Below are 22,932 nucleotides of genomic sequence, written 5' to 3' on the forward strand. Positions count from 1 at the left end.
AGTAAGCACAATGCTGGCCAATCTATTCTGCTTTATCTGTGAAAGATGATAAAACCATCTTACACTTTTTCATCATAATGTTAGACTGAGCGATAAAACAACATTTTTTCACAGAGGTCATTGTGTAGTAAACAGCCGTTCAAACGACAACCTAAGGCTATCCTCATACAATTCCTCTGGTTGCGGTGTTGCATATATTACTCAAATTTTTGAAGTGCCCACGTTTGGAAGTCATACTTGAAAACGTGTCATGCCGTGGCTTCTTGAACCCCAGTTTTAGTTCTAAGCCGTACCTTATCCTCTCAAACCATTTACAACTGCAAAAAAAACCTACGTCTTGCTTTTTTGTAAATCCTATACAACCACCATCCTCCAATGAATGATCTCTACGAGCGCGAGCCTATCCACTCTGTAAACCTACTTGGTAATTAAAAACAGCTCATCATCCCAATTGATTCTTAATTTACGTTACTTTTTCTCCTTAACCCTAATGGTCAATCCTACTCTCCCTAAACTCTCTAAACCTTCCGTTCATATTCAAAGCATTTTCATCTAAGACATTCAAACCATCTGGATAATCTAATTCTAGGAAAGTTTTATCGCAAAGAAAGAAAGGGACTACTTATAGAAAATCTCGCAACTCAAAAAATCTCTGCTACTTTACAGGCTTTAAATTTCATACAGAAGTTTAAAAACCGAAAAAGGGAACAGAGGTTTAACAGAATAGAACCGAAAAAACCGAGGTTTAAAAACCTCTGTTACTTTATTGGCTTTAAATTTCATACAGAAGTTTAAAAACCGAAAAACAACAGAGGTTTAACAGAATAGAACCGAAAAAACAGAGGTTTAAAAACCTCTGTAACTTTACTGGCTTTAAATTTCATACCGAAGTTTAAAAACCGAAGAACAGAACAGAACCGAGAAAAAAGGTTTACAAACCTCTGTAACTTTACTGGCTTTAAATTTCATACAGAAGTTTAAAAACAGAAAAACAGAACAAAGGTTTAACAGAATAGAACCGAAAAAACAGAGGTCTAAACATCTGTAACTTTACTGGCTTTAAATTTCATACCGAAGTTTAAAAATCGAAGAACAGAACAGAACCGAGAAAAAAGGTTTATAAACCTCTGTTACTTTACTGGCTTTAAATTTCATACAGTGAGCCATTTTGCTGAAATTTGACTTTTCGTTCTTTCTGATGGCTGAACATTTTACTGAAGAAGATCGGAGACCAATTAGGTTTTAAGCACGCGGGGTTATTTGGCTACCTTTTCTGACATACGCCTAAGTAATAAAGTGCATACGCACATTAAGCTCACGAAATAAATCGCAAACGTGAATCAATGAGAATAAGGCACGCTTTGAACCATAGAACTATAAGAAAGCATTCTTTTTCTTCTCTGGCTTCTACATTTCGACTTAATATCGTGCTCTCCCGTAATCATTGCTCTGTCCCTTAAGACAAAATCCATAAAAATAATCCATGTAAACAGGTACGAGACATAACCCCATTCAACCCCTGATTCTACATTGAGACGACTACCAACCTCACTTCCTAGTTAAACAGCAATATTATTCTCCTAAATAGCGCTTTAGCATGCAAAACCAGTAGGATAGGATCTATACCATAGAAGGACAGGACCTTCACTAAAACTTTTCTATCAGCTCAAACAAATGCCTGTTCATCCTCTATAAGACTAAAGACTAAAGGGACTATAAGATTAAAGACTAAAGGGCATGATACCATATTTGCATTTGTTAAATATTTCAAAGATAGAGACCCTCGAAAGACGAAGAAATAATTTGTGCCTCCGTTTTGGTAAGTTGGCACTTTTGAACCCCCGTACTGCGTCCCTTTTCCCTGATTACCAATCCCCACCCCATTCTTTGTACTACCTTGCTGTATAAGAAATCTTTTATCCCTTTTTTTACTGATATAATAAATAGTGGTTAATTTGTACATAAATTTTGTCTTTTCTCTTATATAATAAAAGAAACAGCTCGTTTTTCTTTATGCTCTTTTTTTTGTTCCCTATCCCCTTTTTATGTTGTTTTTTAAACATTTGTTAATGTGTATATTATTTATTTTTTCAGTTTTTATCTTTTTAACTAGTTGCCATTTTGCAGTTTTTAATATAAGTGACAAAGGAATCATATAGCATTCCGATGCCTTTATGTCTCTCTCTTTTTTTTTGTGTATATTCGCTTATTCTCCCCCCCCCCCTTCCTTTTTTTTATGTCCGTTCAAATTCTTTTTCCGATTCGTATTTGTGTAAGTTTAGTTTGACCAGTTTTTATCTTTTTAACTTTTTAATTGACTTTTTACAATTTTAATATTGACTGTTAAATGATTGTTCATAATGATTTTTCTATTTCGTTGTTGTTTTGTGCATTTTGCCAGTTTTAGTGCAACCATTTATAATGTCAACTCCGAAGTCCGAATTCGGCCCTTAGTGGGCTTGTGATAGTGATCTTTTTGAAATAAATAAAAATATCTCTTACCTGATAAATGCAGGTAACGTTGGGGGTCAACCCTATATGTGGACGAGATCTATCTGAAACAGGAATTTTTGGCCCCGTATTAGTTTTTTTTGTGTTTTGAGATTTTGTTCAAGATATTATTTGTTCAAGACTAAAATTAAATGGTATAAACTTTCCGGTTTTTGTCACCTCCCCCTGCTCCTTCCAATTGGTACCCTAATAAAAGCTGCAGGAAACAGTATTAAACAAAGTGAAGTAAGTTTGGTTTAATGTTGCACCAAAAGGATAGGTCCATGAGATATTTTCGGAACACTATAGCAACTCCTGTAATTTTAATATTGACTGTTAAATGATTGTTCATAATGATTTTTCTATTTCGTTGTTGTTTTGTGCATTTTGCCAGTTTTAGTGCAACCATTTATAATGTCGACTCCGAAGTCCGAATTCGGCCCTTTGTGGGCTTGTGATAGTGATCTTTTTGAAATAAATAAAAATATCTCTTACCTGATAATTCAAAAGTTTCTCAATAATTAACATAAGCTCGAAGCGTTGCATTCTCACACTCTTTTAAAACCTCGGAGTCCTTTCTTAAGAATTTATCTGCACATCTCTTAGTCTCATAAATGTTATCAGCTAAGCGAATGGCTTCCAGCCAAAATTCGACCAATACCTCTATAATCAGTACTATCGCCCTTGTACTAAAAATGTCTCTACTAAAACAGGGGCGATACCGTACCAACGTTGGACATTTTCAAAACCCATTCTGCGTCACATAATTCAAACCTGTAATCGGTAAGTCAGGGTGTTCAGGGATTACTAACCTTCATAAATGTATGTACGGGGCACATGAGAGATAGAACAAAGATTCACCACTAAAGATCATACCCGACATTTTAAGTCAAAGAAATTTCGATAATTTAGCTTACTACGTCTACTACTACTACTACTACTACTACTATTACTACTACTAATACTACTACTACTATCAGCTCACTGTAGCACCAAACCATCTCGGGCCAACGCAGCTGCCAACACCCCTCCTCCGCATCAATTTATTCAAAGCTACACTATTTACCCCTCATATGAAGTTCAAATTTCAATTAAATATTCTATCACAAGCTCTTGCCCTTCCATTCGAGGACGATCCAGTTGTTCTTTTGCCCCAGATTCATGGCCAAAAAGTACAATCTTTGGCAATTTGGGGTTTACACAAAAATAACCTAAAAAAACTCTTTGATCAAACTATCTTTTGATCAAAGAGATCCAAAAAATATAAACTACCCTCTAATCAAACTACCTTCTGATCAAAGAAATAAAAATTAAAACTTCCCCTCTGACAAAACTACCTTTTGATCAAAGAGATCGAAAAACTTAACAAATCTTCCTCGGCCTTTCAAAGGGCCAAAGTTTCATAGGAATATTGACCACCATCATTACCATGGCTCAGGGTCGTATCCAGAATTTTTCGGGGAGTGTTTTACAAAAGGATTTTTTTCGAGGAGGGGGGGGGGACACAAAAAAATAACAAAAAAAAAATAAAAAACACAAAAAAATAAAAAAACGCATATAAATTTGATTATATTTATTTTGTTACGTTTTTATGAGTCGGACAAACATTTCAGGGGGAGGGGGTTCAAAACCCCTCCCCCCTCCTGGATATGACCTTACCGTGGCTTCCAATGTATTCTAATCTTAGTAAGCACACTTGTTTTCCTATTCTTTTAAACATTTCTTTTAAACAAACATTACTGCAAACAAGTACGCGCCTTAGCCGTTCTATCAATTACATCTTTACTGCATCCACCCTCTCTACTGAGAGGGTGGATGCAGTATCCTCTTTACCACCCTCTAATGCCGTAATATACGTAATATACGTCTTTTATGCCGTATATTTTTTTTTACCCTACAAATAAAGTGCATAAAGGCAAATAGCTCCATTTAGTAGAGATGACTGTTTTACCACATGCGTGGATTTTATCCCTTCCTCTTTAATCCAACCCCCAAAAATGTGTATCGTGGATCCGTTTTTCCTTAATTAGACTATTCTTATAAGAAATTAATTTAAAAAAATTTCCACAAATTAAGTTTTTAAAAAAAAGCAAAGAACTCCATTAAACCAAAAATAAACAAAAATAGAATCAAATAATCTACCAAGCACAAAGCTACCACAAATTAGTATCGATAAATAAATGAAACCCAAAACATACAGAAATTAAAATAAATAACTGAGTCAAACTAAAAACAAGCAGAACTCAAATTCTTGAGAACTTCATAACTAATTCAATTTCCAATCGAATGAGCCCTTTTTGAAGTTTCTACAACAACGCTTTCTATAAAAAAAAACAACTTACTATTTACTTATTAAAAACCCTTTGAATTTGCAATCGAATGAGGCTTTTTGAAGTTTCTACGACAGCGCTTTCTATAAAAACCTTAAATGCCCCCAGGGCATAACTTACAACCCTTGTCCTGAGGGCTTGGGGGGGGGTTTCATCCTCAAAGACCTAATTTCCAAAATTTTCAAATACGTTGAACAAAATTTCTAAGCTTAAAATTTTGCTTGGATGTGTTTGGGGAAATGGTGGACGTGAGAAGGGGGTTAGTGTACCATGATATATTTAAAATACAGGACTCTTTCCTTCTAAAAATGATTCGGGCAGAAATTAAACGTCCCCTAATTGAGTTCAAATACCGCTTCCAAGAGTCTAAATTCTTAATCAGCAAAAAGAGAAATTGCATTTTAGCTTCAGTCAAACAACGACGCTAGTCGTTCGAATTTCGCTAAGATAATTAGTAGCAAAAAAATGCTACGCACAATATTCCTAAGGAAGTTTAAATGGCAAAAAACCGTGTGAACGCTTGAATCATCAAAAATATTTCAAAGAATTTATTGGACGAAAGATTTACATCCTTGTTCCTCTTGGGCCAATGACGAGCAGTCCTCATGGCGCAGGACTGAAAACCTATGTTTTTGTAGTGGGGTGGATGTGTTTTTTAATTTGAATCGTAAGTCAGATTTGAAACGATCAGTAAGTCAGACCTAGAGCGATTCAGACGAAATTCTTATCACCGTTATTGTCATTGAAGTGACCCGTTGCTGTGCAACTAAGCATGTAAGTTCAATAAATCTATTGTCTTTTTATCTGTGTTTATTTCATCTTATATGTCCGCACATAGCCTAATAATAGATAATTAGTTCGTAAGTCTCCAAGGTAAATGCTCCCAAAGGAATCTGATCTCCAGATAGCTCGAGAAAAAAGAGACCACATTTATATGTCTACATATTCGATCCTCTCCCACTAATTGAGAGCGGTGCTAGCCTAGTTGACACAATCTCCAGCGCTACAAGCGGCGCTATTGGAGAATTTTTTATCGCTACAAATAGCAGATCCTTTTACCGCTACAAATGACGTGAGTCGGTAATTGGAGGAAAATTGCGAACTAATTAGGCTATAAAAACTTTGTAATTTAAATTTAATTATTGGAGAGATACAGACATATAGGAAAAGTGATTAGGCCTACTGCTGCTAGGCTACGACAGGAAACCCATTTTATATCCTAGGAGATAATTGCCTTCCCCAAAATAGGTTAAGAGAAAAAATAAATTTATTTCCAATTAATTAAAAAAAAAAATGGAAGAACTTAATGAGTAATTAATAGTGCACAATTTAGTTGCGAAAAATATAGAGATTGTAAAATCTATGCTAGAGAACAATAGTCTATCAGATATTGACGAATTTAATATCCAGTTGACCCAGTTTGTACAACAAACAAAAACAGACGTTGGAGCGTTAAAAGACATGCTCCTACTACGATTAAAAGGCCAGGCCTTAACTTTTCTAAAACAGATCGAACAGACCATAGGCAATAACGCCAACTTGCCAATAAATACGGTTGATGACTTGTTAAAAGCATTCAAAGAGAGATTTATAGAAACCAGTTCAATAAATAAATTAAAACACGGAGTAATAAACTTTGATTTTTCACAGAATATACGAGAATACCTGGATAATATAGGCATTTCTGTAGAAGCAAAATACGGAAGTGGTTCTGGGCAACTGTATGAAAAAGTCATAGTAAATACCTTTTTGCAAGGGCTACCCCCAAAACTATATAGAGTAGTAATATCCAAAAATATTCAGACGTTGGATCTTGCAGTCCAAGAGGTAGAGCGATTAATGGAAGTTCATAAAATGGCTTTTAATCATGGTAAAGCCAAAATAAATAGCCTAGATTACTCAACCGCGAACGTAATTTTCAGGGGCGATCAGGCATTCTCCAATTTCTTTTCAAGGGATAGCTGATCAGTGGCATAAAAAAATAAAACCTCACGAGCCACTAGGCAGAAAACAATACGTTTTTAGCCCATTAGACCAGCTAATTATGGAAACAACCCTACAATAATAAGGTGCTATAATTGTAATCGTGTTGGCCATATCGCCAGAGAGTGCCATTATGTCACCAATCACATACCAAGAATTGCTGTCGGTAACACGCAAAATTACGGCAACCATTTGTTCGGAAGAACACATTTTAGCACCGGTCGTGCAATGGGCTATATCCAGGGGGGATTGCGCCAATCAGTACCTTATAATGCGTACCAACAAAATTTGTATAACCCTCTCCCCAACAGACAAATTAATTACCGATTTGAAAACCCATATACTCGCAAAGGCCAATATAATGCGAAAATGCAATACAGAAATCACGAAAATTTGCCAACAAGGAATGAAAATTTTGTAAGCCAATGGTATTGGCAGTCAACGCAAGCCAATGGTACTGACACGCGACATCCACGTTACCATAATAATACATGGAGAAGACAGGCAGAATTAAATCATTTAAATATGCCTACTGAACCCAATACGTCTGAATATCTATTACGGGCACCAACACATGAAATAAATCCTCAGGGAAACGTTTCAGGCCCCTCAGAAACATAAATTAGACCCAGAGGGTGCCAGGAATATTTAATAGGTCCAAGACGATATTAGTGCCGTCTTGTAGCGATATTAATAACAAGTTACCTATATTTAATGATTTTTGTGTAGAAAATGTTTATTTTAAGGCTTTGATTGACTCAGGTGCAACAATTAGTATCATAAACTCTTGCGTATTCAATATGTTGCCTCTTCATATTAGGCGACAGAGGAACCCCAATAATCCCAATTTAACGAGCGTGACAGGTCATAAGTTAAATGCAAAAGGGTCAATTTGCCTAAACGTAAAAAGAGACAATAGAACTTTTATGACAAATTTTATTATATGTGATAATTTCCCATACGAGGCTATTATAGGAGCAAATTTTCTAAGATCTAATAGAATACTATTAGACATAGCCAACGAGAGGCTTGTCTACCCAGCTAAGGTAGGGTAAGAAATTTCTACCTTAAGAAATCGTAACAGAGGTTACGAAGACAACATAACAGTAAACAAAATTTCTAGTGGTATAATGTCGAAGTATTATGAACCTCATGTCTCGCAAAGACATGGCGTAATTAGAAATTTGTTCAATTACCCTGAAAGACATTGCAGAAATGAAGTAAATTTAAATAATAACAGTATTGAATCTGCGAAAATAAAAATAGGAGATATGCGACAGTACAGGTCAAACGAAATTAAGAAAATAGTGGAATTGTGGAAAAACATAGTAAAACCCAACGTGACGCCACAAGATGCCGCAATGGCGCAGCATAGCGCCAGTATGAATCTAATAAACAATGAAAATGAAGAGAAATATTACGGATTTGCGATAAGGAAAACAAAAGTCCCTCCCAAAACGATGCAAAAAATTCAAATATCACAGATGATCGAGTCAGTGGTTAGCAAATCAGAAATATGGTTTGCGAAACCGTCTGAAATACCCACAAATCTGTTATGCGAGGAAGAGATTATATCTTATGACAAAGGTGAAGCTTTTATTTGGGTAACCAATAACCATTAAAATGATGCAAATACAATTAAAAAGGGCACTTGTTTAGTCCAAGTCTAGGTTTTAACGGAAAATGATTTATATACATGGGAAATTTCTAAAAGAAACCTAGTTAACGGTATTAAAACTTCAAATAACAAATATCCTTTAACTAAATCGCAATTTTTAAACAAATTTAATATGGATCATATTACGGACTTGTAAATTAATAAAAAATTATGCTAATTATTTTGGAAATTTACGGGTGTATTTTATGCATCTGAATATGAAATCGGGATAATACCATTTTATGAACATTAAATTTTAACGACTGGTAATCCCGTAGCAAAACAGCCATATCGTGTGCCATATAAGCACAAAGAGTGGTTAAAAAATAAAATCCATGAATTAGAAAAAAAAGAAATTATACGCCCAAGTATAAGTCCATATAGTGCACCAGTGATCTTATTACCAAAAAAGAATGGAGATCTTAGACTCGTAGTAGATTATAGAGCCCTCAACAAACAAGTAGTTAGCGATAAATTTCCTCTACCAAGAATAGACGAAATTCTTGACTCAATTTCAAGCAAAAACTAAATTTTTACTTCTTTGGACCTTACCCAAGGCTACCACCAAGTGAAAATAGCCGAAAAGGATGTCCATAAGACTGCATTTTCAGCATCCAAATATGGTTCTTATGAATACTTAAGGGTACCATTTGGGCTTAAAACAAGTTCAAGCGCGCTATGTAGACCCCTATTGCACCTGTTAAGAGGATTAAAGAATATAATTCATTTTGTTGATGATATTATATGCGTGGGGGAAAACACTGAACAACACTTAGCAACGTTAGCTAAGGTTTCGAGAAGTTCAGGCAAGGCAATTTAAAATGCCGGCCTGAGAAAGTAAATTTATTTCAATATAAGATTAAATTTTTTGGAGTAGTAGTAACCCAGGGAGAGATATCCCCAGACCCTGATAAAATAAAATGTGTTGAAAACCTCGAACCCCCCAGGACTATGAAAGAATTAAGGGGACCTTTTGGTCTTACTGGCTACTTCAGAAAATTCGTACGCCATTAATCCCAAATTGCGAAACCCCTCACAGACTTAACTAAAGGGAACTCCCAAAATGTTACCTGGTCCCAGGAAGCTCAAACGTCCCTAGACCGTATCAAAAAGGCACTCACTTCTGAACCAATATTAGCACTCCCTGATTTCGAAAACGGAAGATTTGTGGTTACAACGGATGCTAGTTCAAAAGACATTGGCGCAATTCTTTTGCAAATAATCCCGGTAGAGAACCCCAATCCCCTAGAGGGAACGCCTAAATAAATAGAAAAAGTTATATGCTATTCAAGGAAAACTCTATCAAAAGGCGAAAGCAGTTATTCTGCCACAAACTTAGAATTATTATCTATTATCTACCACTTGGATAAATTTAGACATTATTTAATTGGTAGAAAATTTATATTACGATCACACCATAAAAGCTTGCAGTACCTGCGCACATTTAAAAACCCCACGGGCATTCTAGCTAGATGGATTATGAAAATCCAAGACCTAGATTATGAATTTGAACATTTAAAGGGAAAACAAAACGCAGCTTGCGACTTTTTAAGTAGATACCCAGAAAATATTCCATCGGAAGCTGAAGAAAATGAAGTTGACGCCATAATTGTTATGAGCAAACATGGATGTAAGAAAACAAAGTCAAAGACGAAGTAAAAGAAAATAAGATTAACTATTGTCCCTTGTCTTTTGAAAATATAAAAAGAAAGCAAAGAAAGGACGAAGTGTGTGTAGCACTAATTGATTATTTTGTAAATGATAATGCGTTACCGGATAAATTCAAAACTCTTAGAAAAGAGATAGATAATTTTTACTACGACCTTGATGAAGAAATACTGTGTAGAATTGTGACTACTGAGACAAATAGAAACCAAACCTCGATAATACCTGTGTTACCACAAAACTTGATAGGGCCTGCATTTGAATATTTTCATTCGGACACAGATGGACATTTAGGAGTTATGAAAACGTTCCATAAGTTAAAACAATGCTTTTACGTACAATCTGCACTGACAAAACTTAAAGAATTTGTAAGTACATGCTAAGCATGTAATTTGAGAAAAATCCCCCCAGCTGATCCAAATCCTCCCATGGGAAGGGTCCCGGTAGCAAAGTACCCCTTCGATATTATCTCATTTGACCTATACGGTATAAGTGGAGGCTTACCTGTTTCTAGTAGAGGTAATACTTGTATTCTTTCGGTTATAGATCATTTTTCCGGAATTACTTTTGCAAAAGCATTAAAAAATCAAGCTGCTTATGCCACAAGTAAGGAATTAGCAAAATTATTTTTACAATTTGGCATTCCTGATAAAATTTTTAGTGACAACGGGAGTAATTTTGTTGCAAAAGTAAAAAAAGATTTAATGAGTTTTCTTAATATAGAGAAAATAGTGACAGCGCCGTACCATCCACAAGCTAATGGAAAAATATAAAACAGGCATAAAATATTTTCTAACGTTCTAAATATTTATACTAAAGACAATAGGAGCGACTGGGATAAATTCTTACCTTACTTAACCAACGTAATCAACACTGCTTATTCCAAAACAACCAGAGACAATCCATTTTATTTACTTTTTGGTCGAGATTTCAGAATCTCGTATAATGAGAATATTGAATCTCGTCAGTATTATAATAGCTCAGAAGATTATAAACAAGAATTCATAAATAGAATGAGGAAAACTTATAAAATAGTTAGGCAAGAGCTGGAAAAATGTAAAATAAACCAAGAACTAAGAAACCAACCCAAAGTTAAGGGGAATATAGACTTCAAAGAAGGAGACTTCGTTTACCTAAAGAACGAGGCAAAAACAGAAGGAAAAAAACTTTCCAACAAATATTCTGGACCGTACAGAATAGTCAAAAAGTACGATAACGAATATACCTTTAAAATAGAAAACCCCGATGGTGGAAGAACTTACAAGGCATATGTTAGCCGAATAAAAAGAGCCAAATTTGCAGAGAGATGGGTATCACATCCCTCTTCTACTGATTCGTCAGATTCAGAAAATGAGCCCCCTAGGTCAAGATTGGCAGAGCTAAAACCCTTTAACTTCAAGCAAGACTATTTCGAGAATGACAGTGACCAGGAAAACTTTGAAGAATTTTTAGCAATGGAAAATCTAGTTGTTCCTAAGAAAAAATCCCTAATACCAGGATTTTTTCCTGAAATAAAAACGCAAAACAGTCCAAAAAGTTATTCATCAGCGAGCGCAGGAGATTTAGATTATACATTATCTCCAAAGACCCAGTTTTCCCCCAATAGAATTTTGACCCCATGTCCCCCCAAAAGATTTCCAGACGATATGGTTTCCCCTGCAACGCCGATAGAAAGGCCCCTGTCTTTACAGGAAGAATTAAACAGGGCTGTAGAAACCCCCGGTATTACTGTAATGAAAACTCCTCCCACAGATTTAACTAAAACAAATCTGCGAGAGGCTATGGATTTAATAAATTTTCCCATAAAAACGAGTCAAAGTACATTGCCCGAGAATAAAACTCCCAAGGATAACCAGCAAGATAAATATAATGACATAATTGTGTCCAAGGCCAAACCTAAAAAGTGGACTTCATGGAGCAGAGCCCTAGCACAAAAAATGTCCCATCGCCCTGAGGATATGGCATTCAAACAATTGAGGAACCCTGCAAAAACTATTGATTCCTCCCAAAACCCTCAAGAATCTTTCAAATGTCTCGAGTTGAAAACTCAAGGCGAGGACTTAGAGAATAAACCTTCTACTTCCAGAGGAGTCGAAATTTACGAAGGAAGGGCAGGTGACACCTCAAAAAGTGCCACCTCTAAAAGTTCTAATCCGGATTCGTCGGTAACCAGTTCCGAAGAGTCTGATGGCGAATCAGACCATACAGTAGCTAAAGAAATAGGGAAATCAAGACCGACCTCAGCAGCCGCACACGGGAAACAAACTAAATTAAAAGGGGAAGAATTTTTGAAAAAAAAATTCAAAAAGTTCGATCATATTTTATTAGAAAAACCAAAAAAGAAAAAACCGCGAGAAATAGAGGAGAAAATGACGACACAGTCAGGCAGAACGGTTAAAAAACCTGACAGATGGAAATATCCCTAATTAATGTAAAGACAAATTTCAAATATAATAAATTTAACACCATAATAAATTTAAAAGTGTGCAAGTAAAGTTAACAAAGTCAATATTAATGAAAAAAAAAGAGATCTGAAGGCTTTGAAAGATAAACAGAGAGTTTACTTTCTTATAGCTCCGAGGCGAAAAAAAACAAAAAAAAAAAAAAAAAAGCTTTTTAATTTCATTATATTATATATATGACGTATGCTGTCCTACAGCTCTGTGTTAAACATTACTTTCAAAGAGAAACAGAGGTATTAACGTATTTAGCTCCTTGGAAAAAAATTTAATTTCATTAGTCTATATCTATGACGTATACAATAACAGAGAGATCACTGTTCTATAGTTCCGTGACAAAAATGTTCTTTAATCTCATTGGTTTATCTATGACATATCTTGTGCTCTAATTTCCGTGACATATTTTCGCAAGTCAGTCACGTTATATCTTACCTATAATGACTCAGGTCCCCCCGGATTTTCTATGAAAAATCAACCCATGCCCTAACTAAGATGGATAGTATCCAAAACAAAATATTATCAGTACAGAAGCGTCTAATTATATGAAATATTTTGTCGTAGTGCAGATTATAATTATTTTAGGCCTACACATAAAAATAGGATACCAGTGTAATTATGTGCTGCACGCTTGCTTATTCATGTGTTTCTTACTCGAGAAATATAATATAAAATTAAATTGTATAACGATTACTAGCTAAGCTTTAAAGTTATATCTCAACCAATCATAGAGGTATATAACGACCAGGATTAAGCTCGGAAGTCCTAACTTTACTTTCCTAATCTATCTAATCATAAAATATTTATTCTGTTTTACGCCTACAAATCAGTTTTCTTTGGCCAATGACACAAAATGATTACATAATAAGAAATAACCTATTTAATTTTTTTTCAAGCTGAATTTAATTTTATTAAAAACAGTTTAATTATAATAAACTAAGATAAATCTAGTACAAACGTAGCATTCAGTTATTTGTTGTAAAGCTCAAAAGTGATGCTTAAATTTTTAAATCATTTAATTGGTTGAAGTTGCCATAAGAAAAGCCTGTATACATCAAATGGTAAATAAGTATGACTCATTAGGGTTACAAATTATAAGTTGGAGAATGTATAGAGGCAGTCCTAATGTATGGGCCATCAGTCAATATTAAGGGCAAAAATACTTTTAAACAGAGGGATACAAAAAATCCGACCCGAACTTTATCTATAGTTGGCTATTGGTACGTTTATATGTAGAATTTCACGGCGGATGTGAAATTATATATCAATAATAATATGGAAAATTTTAAAACCATTTGATCAGTTAAGATACATGGATTGAAACCCTGTGTATGTCCAATGGCGACTAAGTAAAACCCACAAGGAATTTCCCATTAATGTGAAGGTGTTTTTCGCTTAACAGATTCTAATAAAACTGTAATATCATATTTATTTATTTAGTGCTGATGAGTTTGCTCAAACAATAGCCTTCTAAAAAGATATTGATGTCAGTTCTTCATTACGCTTATATTTTTTGCCAAGCATCAACTGGAATATACGTGGACAAGCTTGGAAATCCAGCATCTAATTACCTTATTTGAAAGGCGTATATGAGGCACCAATGTTGACTTGTAATTACGGAAAATCCAAGAGAAGAACACGGGGAAACAAAGAAGAACACCTCTGCATTTCAGCTGAGGTTAAACCCAGAGCCCCATGAGAACATCTAAGCCAAGAAATAGGGAAGACATTAAAAAAGGAGTGTGTATAGAGGTCTCCACTCGTCCTCGCTATGTCTTTTCCCCTCATTGTAGTATCGTTTACGTAAAACTGTGTGGTTATGACGCTGCACATGCGTTTCTTTTACAGCACGGACGTGCGTGAACAATGCAGGCATGAAATATGTTGTAAAATTAGACCTCAAACTTAATAATGTAGGGTAAACTATGTTTATTTAATATCGATATTTCCGTTCTCAAAACAAATTTTAAGACATCTCTGTTTTAAATTTTAGATTTTCGTTGAGAGTACTAATATTAGTGTATTTATTTAATTCTGTCTCATAGCTTAGAAATTAATGTACCCAATTAATACGTGACTTATTTGTACTGAGTGTTTACTTTAAAGAACGTGTGATTCCGCCTCGCTATTTTTATTACAGGAAGTAAATGGACACATTGGATATTGAGCATTACAATGAGCTGCCCAGTTCAGATACGACCCAGTAGCATATATTTCCATAATATCTCAACCAACGAAGAGTACTCACCATAACTCCAGGCAGTTTTCATCCCAGCTTCATCAACGAAAACAACAGTTACCTTCGATCGTCGTTTCTTCGACTATGAACAATATTACGTATCAGGTAACACTATATTTGAACCTCAGTATCAAGTACTTTAACGAACTATATAATCACATAAATACTGAGAAACCCATCGGTCAGTACAAGATATAAATACGTAGATATCGCCTTTGATACTCACTATGGACCCCAGAATAATTTGACAGTATAGTGATGATATTTGAAGCTAAACGATATTTAACGATTTTTGAAGTTATAAACGATATTTAAATTGGAATATGTTTGAAGCTGAAGTTAGATACAATTTGAAGTTTAATTCTGAGAACCCCATCGATCAGCACACGATAAACGATATTTAACGATATTTGAAGTTAAATGATATTTAAAGACAATTGAAGATATTTGAAGCTGAAGTTAAAAACAATTTGAAGCTTAATTCTGAGAACCCCATCGATCAATACAAGATAAATGATATTTAACGATATTTGAAGTTTAATGGTACTTAAAGACATTTGAAGATATTTGAAGATGAAGGTAAAGACAATTTGAAGTTTAATTCTGAGAACATCATCGAGCAGTACAAGATAAACGATATTCAACGATATTTAAAGTTAAATGATATTTGAAGATGTTTGAAGTTGAATTTAAAGACAATATATTAAGAGAGTCACCATAGTATGACGACAACCTGTTTCAAAAGGCACAAATGAACAATTTTACGCGAGAATACATCCTCTATGTGCCTAAAAAAATCTTAAACATGATATGCTGAGAAGAAAAAACACCAACACCTGTAGTGGGAAGCATCATTTCCCAGTTGACTATTATAACGATATTTAACGGTCATTTCCCAGTTGACTATTAGGGAAAACTTGTCGTAAAGACTTGTCGGAAAGACAACTAGACTCGAACTGTTCCATGAAGTAACCATAACGTAAATGCTTCAAAATTTTTGCCAAGACAAAAAGAGTGAAGGACAATAATTTACAACAGAAGGGTGTAGTACACTAAGGACACGAAGGTGATGAATAGATGTGAATCTACATGTGTTACTTCCTAATAACTTTGACAATTCAAAAATCCCAATAGTGAAAGTGTTTTAAAATTACCAGTGAACGTGGCAAACACAATATTGTGTATTTTAAATTGTTTTTGTATGCAGTATTAGATATCCAGATAGTTATGTGTAGCGTTGTCAAGCTATTCATTTAATGTAGTTTAGATAGAATGTAGTATGCCACATGGACAAAAAAAAGTGAATTCAAAAAAAAACTTATGTAAAGGTAGAATAGCCCCAACCTTGTAGTAAATATAAAAGTAATCAGTGTTAGATGTAGAAAAAAAAAATCCTTAGTATAGTAGCTAACCTAGAACCATAAATAATCTTAGTCCGGTAGATAAATTTTAGATAGGGATGTAGAATAAAATAAGAAAAATAATAGAGAAAATTTTTAGCACTCCTAATGAACAGTTACTAATGACGGGACGTCATTAATTGATGGGAAGGGTGATGTGTACCATGAGTATATTTAAAATACAGGATTCTTTCCTTCTAAAGATGATTCGGGCATAAATTGAACGTCCCCTGATTGAGTTCAAATACCGATTCAAAGAGTATAAACTCTTAATCAATAAAAAGAAAAATTGCATTCTAACTTCAGTCAAACAACGACGCTAGTCGTTTGAATTTCGCTAAGATAATTAGTAGCAAAAAAATGCTATGTACAATATTTCTAAGGAAGTTTAAATGGCCAAAAAACTGTGTGAACGCCTGAATCATCAAAAATATCTCAAAGAATTTATTGGACGAAAGATTTACACCCTTGGTCCTCTTGGGCCAATGGCGAGCAGTCCTCATGGCGCAGGACTGAAAACCTATGTTTTGGTAGTGGGGTAGATGTGCTTTTTAATTTGAATCGTAAGTCAGATTTGAAACGATCAGTAAGTCAGACCTAGAGCGATTCAGACGAAATTCTTATCACCGTTATTGTCATTGAAGTGACCCGTTGCTGTGCAACTAAGCATGTAAGTTCAATAAATCTATTGTCTTTTTTATCTCTGTTTACTTCATTTATATGTCTGCACCTAGTCCAATAATAGATAATTAGTTCGTAAGTCTCCAAGGTAAATGCTCCCAAAGGAATCTGATCTCCAGATAGCTCGAGAAAGAAGAGGCCACATTTATATGTCTACATATTCGATCCTCTCCCACTAATTGAGAGCGGCGCTAGCCTAGTTGACACAATCTCCAGCGCTATAAGCGGCGCTATTGGAGAAATTTTTATCGCTACAAATAGCAGATCCTTTTATCGCTACAAATTTTACTAACGCTACAAATGGCGCGAGTCGGAAATTGGAGTGAAACTGCGAACTAATTAGGCTATTAAAAACTTTGTAATTTAAATTTAATTATTGGAGAGATACAGACATATAGGAAAAGTGATTAGGCCTATTGCCGCTAAGCTACGATAGGAAAACCCTTATATCTCATAGGAGATAATAGCCTCCCCCAAAATAGGTTAAGAAAAAATAAATTTATTTCCAATTAATTAAAAAAAAATGGAAGAACTCGGTGAGTTATTAATAGTGCAAAATTTATTCACAAAAAACATGGAAACAGTAAAATCTATACCAGAGTACAATAGTCACAATGGTCAGATATTGACGAATTTAATATCCAATTGACCCAATTCGAAGAACTAACACAAACAGACGTTGTAGCATTAAAAGACATGCTCCTACTATGATTCAAAGGCAAGGACTTAACCTTTCTAAAACAGATCGAAGAGACCAAAGGCAATAACGCGAACTTGCAAATAAATACGGTTGATGACTTGTTAAAAGCATTCAAAGAGAGATTTATAGAAACCAGTTCAATAAATAAATTAAAACACGGAGTAGTAAACTTTGATTTTTCACAGAATTTACGAGAATACCTTGACAATAGAGACGTTTTTGTAGAAGCAAAATACGGAACTGGTTCGGGGCAACTCTACTAAACAGTCATAGTAAATACCTTTTTTGCAAGAGCTACTCCCAAACTCTACAGATTAGTAAAATCAAAAAATATTCAGACGCTAGATCTTGCTGTTCAAGAGGTAGAGCAATTAACCGAAGTTGATAAAATGGCTGTTAACCATAGAAAACCAGAAAAAATCGGCTAAACAACTCAAACGTGAGCCTAATCTTTAGAGGTAATAAGGGATCCCCCAATATCTTTTCAAAGGATAATTGCCCAGTGGCACGAAGAAATAAAACTTCAGAAGCAACTAGGCAGAAAACAGTATGTTTTCAGCCTATTAAACAAGCTAATTATGGAAATAACCCTACAATAATAAGGTGCTATAATTTTAATCGTGTTGGCCATATCGCCAGAGAGTACCATTATGTCACCAATCGCATACCAAGAATTGCTGTCGATAATACTCAAAATTACGGTAATCATTTGTTCAGCAGAATAAATTTTAGCACCTGTCGTTCAATGGGCTATAACCAGGGGGAATTGCGCCAATCAGTACCTTACAATGCATACTAACAAAATTTTTATAACCCCCTCCCAAATCGACAAACTAATAACCGATTTCAAAATCCAAATACCCGCAAAAGCCGATTTTATGCAATAATGCCTTATTGAAATCATGGAAATTCTCCAACAAGAAATGAAAATTTTGTAAGCCAACGGTATTGGCAGTCAACGAGACATCCACGTTACCATAATAATAAATACCATAATAAATACCATAATAAATAATAAATACCATACTACAAATTTTTCTAACGCTACATTAGTTGCCCTCCAATCACTTTCGACTATTAAAAAGGGGACTAGCCCTTTGAATTTGCAATCGAATGAGCCCTTTTGAAGTTAAAAACCTAATATGCCCCCAGGGCATAACTTACAATCCTTGTCCTGAGGGCTGTGAGAGGAGTGCCTTCCTCAAAGACATAATTTCCAGATCTTTCAACTACGTTGAACAAAATAGCTATCTCAAAATTTTTATTGAATGTGTTTTGGGAAATGGTGGGCAAGGAAGGGGTGTTAGTTGTCTTCCAATCACTTTCGGCTATTAAAAAGGGCAAGAGCACTTCCAATTTCCAATCGGATGAGCCCTTTTCGAAGTTTCTACGAAAAATCCTTCGACACGAAGTACCCTGGTCAAAAAGAAAGAAATCAATAAATAAATAATACATTGTGCCAACATCGTTCTTTACTTAGGCAGCGCTATTGTGCTCTCTATGATTAAGCAGTTTCAAAACAAACATTAAAGAAAGTTAATATTAAAGTAAATATATGCGTAGGAAAAGCATATTAAACATATTAAGAGAAAACACTATTCTAGACGCGCGTCAAGCGACTCGAAGGTAGTATAAGAAGTTCACACTATTCAATACGTTGGATCAATTTCTTAAGTGAAAGAACAGTAACACCATAGAGCTAACTTTCGCAAAAATAGCCCTTACACTCCCTTTGTGAGATCCTCCCTAGGAAAAGCATATTAAACATATTAAGACAAAACACTATTCTAGACGTAGGAAAGGCATATTAAGCATATTAAGACAAAACACTATTCTAGACGTAGGAAAAGCATATTAAACATAGTAAGACAAAACACTATCCTAGACGTAGGAAAGGCATATTAAGCATATTAAAACAAAACACTATTCTAGACGTAGGAAAAGCATATTAAACATATTAAGACAAAACACTATTCTAGACGTAGGAAAAGCATATTAAACATATTTAGACAAAACACTATTCTGGACGTGCGTCAAGGGACTCGAAGATAGTGTAAGAAGTTCAAACTACTAAATTTTAAACTTAACACCTTAACACTTAAACTTATTCAAACTTAACACCATAGAGCTAAGTTTCGCAAAACTAGCCCTTACACTCCCTTTGTGAGATCTAACACAAATTAGACTTTCGACAACCTGACCCCCTTTGATATCTTCTCATTAACTCTCTATATGGCCCCCCCTCCCTTTTACATAAAATTTAATTTTCCGAGAAAACAGAAAACAGAATTGAGGATGAGACGGAATGACAATTACGCCTTTTCTTCATGGAAATCTAGCAGCTGCTTATGTTCTAGTTGTTGTTGTAGCTTAGGTGCTTTTGATTTAGGCCTAAAGGTTTCTTTTTTATAATTACCTTGCCTTACAACGAGCCATCAAAATCTCCTAGCCAAGGAATAAATTGCAGATAAATAGATAGTACTCCTCTTGAGGAGACATAAATTGTGGTTCGAATTTTGTGTCTATATTTTGGCAAATCCGCTGCTTAGTGAAATCCTCCCCTCTGACCGTCTCCCTTCACGCCAACGGCTCCCGCGACAAGTAGCTGAACCGGTACCTAAATTTTGACAAATCTGCTGCTTCGTTACATCCTCCTCTCTGACCGTCTCCCTTCAGGCCAACGGCTCCCGCAACAAGTAGCTGAATCGGTACCTAAAATTCCGCCGATACCAGCACGACATATGCGTTACGCAAATAGTTTGTTCCCTCGTTTGTTAGTTGGGATTTGCTATCAGCAGAAGAAAAATTTAAAATGAAACTTTTAAAATACATATTGCAGTTTTTTAAATATCTGTTTGGTTTAACATTGAAAAAAAAACGTAAGTGAGTAAAACATAAGATTACCTTTGCAGCATCATCTTTAGTACTACACTCACTCGTCAACAATTGTACATTTTATTCGTTATTGACTTTAAAGGTTGTTTTTTCTTTAATTTGAATATTTATAATTGTTGTTTTAAAGATAGTTGAATACATCAATGTCTTAGGTTTAGTTTGACTCTGCTTGTGATATTTCTAGTCAACACATAAATTTGTATGAGGATTTCTATGGCTTTGATTTTTTATGTTTAGTGTCTTATCTTTTATTATGACAAAACTACCACTGATCGGTATGACCGTGTAAGGCCTTTGACAATAAAATCGTTTGAGTTGAGATGAAAAAGGAAAAATGACAAAATATTGCAGCAGCAAAAACAAGAAAAGGTAGAGGAGAAATAAAAATACGGAATAAAATAGCAGAACAAAGGATACTGATAAGAAGAAAGAAACAAATAAGAAGGAGAAAAAAGGAGACTAAAAGTTGACACGAGATTTATGTTTTATAACAAACGCGTTTGGATAAACGTAAATTTATGGTGTAAGTTGTAAAATTGTCCTGTTTCTAGTCCGATTAATAAGTTTGGGCACACAGGGAATAACATTTTTTTTCTGTATTTTCAGTTGACTTTTACAAGATTAAATAAAAAAAATAAGTTTTTTCAACTGAAAGTAAGGAGCGACATTAAAACTTAAAACGAACAGAAATTATTCCGTTTATAAAAAGGTCGGTCCCCTCCTCAACTCCTCGCTCTTTACGCTAAAGTTTTTTATTGTTTAAAAAAACAAAGTTGTGAGAAAGAGGCAAACTTTAGCGTAAAGAGCGAGGCGTTGAGGAGGGGATGGCCTCTTTCATATACGGAATAATTTCTGTTCGTTTTAAGTTTTAATGTTGCTCCTTACTTTCAGTTTAAAAAACTTTTTTTTTTTATTTAATTTCTGATCGTTTTTTAGTTAATGCAGCTTTTATTTTGGCTCACGGTCATTGAATAAGTAAACAAAATTTGCATAAAAATTTTACTTTTCTTTTGCTAAATGGCTGTCTCTAAATTTGGTTCTGATGTGATTTACAAATTAACTTACGTAACAAACTTCTATATTCGTATATTTTTTTTTCTGGCAAAAAATACAAAGTTGCAGATTTTTGCAGATATGAGCTTGAAACCTTTGTAATAGAGTTTTCTGATACGCTGAATCTGACGGTGTGATTTTCATTAAAATTCTTTCACTTGTAGGGGATGTTTCCCCACTCTTTAAAAAATCAGTTAAATTTTCTCAGGCTCGTAGCCTTTGACGAGTAATACTAAAATTAATAAAATTTATATATTTTGAATCACCATTAGAAGTCCGTTCTTTTGATAAATTTATTGACATCAAAATTCCGTTTTTAAAAGTTTCGATTACTATTGAACCGTATCGCTTGTTTTTTTTATTACGTACATGTTATTACGTATATGAGGGGGTTCTCCCCTTAGTCAATACCACGCTCTTTACGTTAAAAGTTAAAAAAAAATTTAATTCACAAACCCCTGAATCACAAAGGCCATTTAATTAGAATAGATAGCTCTTTTGAAAGCACTAAAAAAAACCTGTAGCGTAAAGAGCGAGGTATTGACTTGGGGGAGAACCCCCTCATATACGTAATAATTTCTATTCGTTTTAAGTTTTATAGTTGAAAAAACTTCTCTTTTTTTAAATTTAATTTCTGATCGTTTTTCAAATAATGCTTGGAAATTCGGCGCCCCCTTCATAGAAATGTCCCCTACCCCAAAGAAACATCCTCCACGGAAAGATTCTCCCGAGTCACCCCCTCCTCCAGCCCCCGCCCCACCAGAAAATCCTTCCTGAAAATGTCTGTATACTTCCCAATGACCAATACAATATGTAGGTAACGGGCAAAGTTCATAACTTTCAGCCCATCCCCTGGGGATTGTGGGGGATTAAGTCATCCTAAAAGACATATTTATTAGATTTTAGACTATGCTTAACAAAATTGATATCTAAAAATTTTAATTAGGTGATTACGGGAAAACAATGAGCGTGTGTGGGGGCCAAGTTGCCCTCCATTTTTTTTGGTCACTTAAAATGGGCACTATAACTTTTATTTTCCGTTCCAATGAGCCCTCCTACGATATTCTAGGACAACTGGGTCAATACGATTACCCCTGAAAAAAAAAAAAATAAACACGCATCCATGATCTTTCTTCTGGCAAAGAATCGAAAAATTCCACATTTTTGTAGATAGGAGCTTGAAACCTCTACAGTAGGGTTCTCTGATATGCTGAATCTGATGGTGTGATTTCCATTAAGGTTATATAACTTTTAGGGGTCTTTCCCCCTTTTTTCGAAAATCAGCCAAATTTTCTCAGGCGCGTAACTTTTGATGGGTAAGATTAAACTTGATGAAACTTATACGTATATTTGAAATTAGAATTAAAATCTGATTCTTTTGAT

General features: G+C 34.7%; 1 protein-coding gene across 2 annotated transcripts in view; it reads right to left on the bottom strand.

Annotated features, from left to right (window-relative positions):
• Positions 1 to 22,932, bottom strand: part of LOC148949884 (tRNA (guanosine(18)-2'-O)-methyltransferase TARBP1) — a 187,192-nt gene that overhangs the window by 32,177 nt on the left and 132,083 nt on the right. The gene's annotated exons all lie outside the window — the stretch shown is intronic.

Source organism: Artemia sp. Qi Xiang Cuo, chromosome 7 (genome assembly GCF_049724085.1).
Source record: "Artemia sp. Qi Xiang Cuo chromosome 7, ASM4972408v1, whole genome shotgun sequence".
Lineage (NCBI taxonomy): Eukaryota > Metazoa > Arthropoda > Branchiopoda > Anostraca > Artemiidae > Artemia > Artemia sp. Qi Xiang Cuo.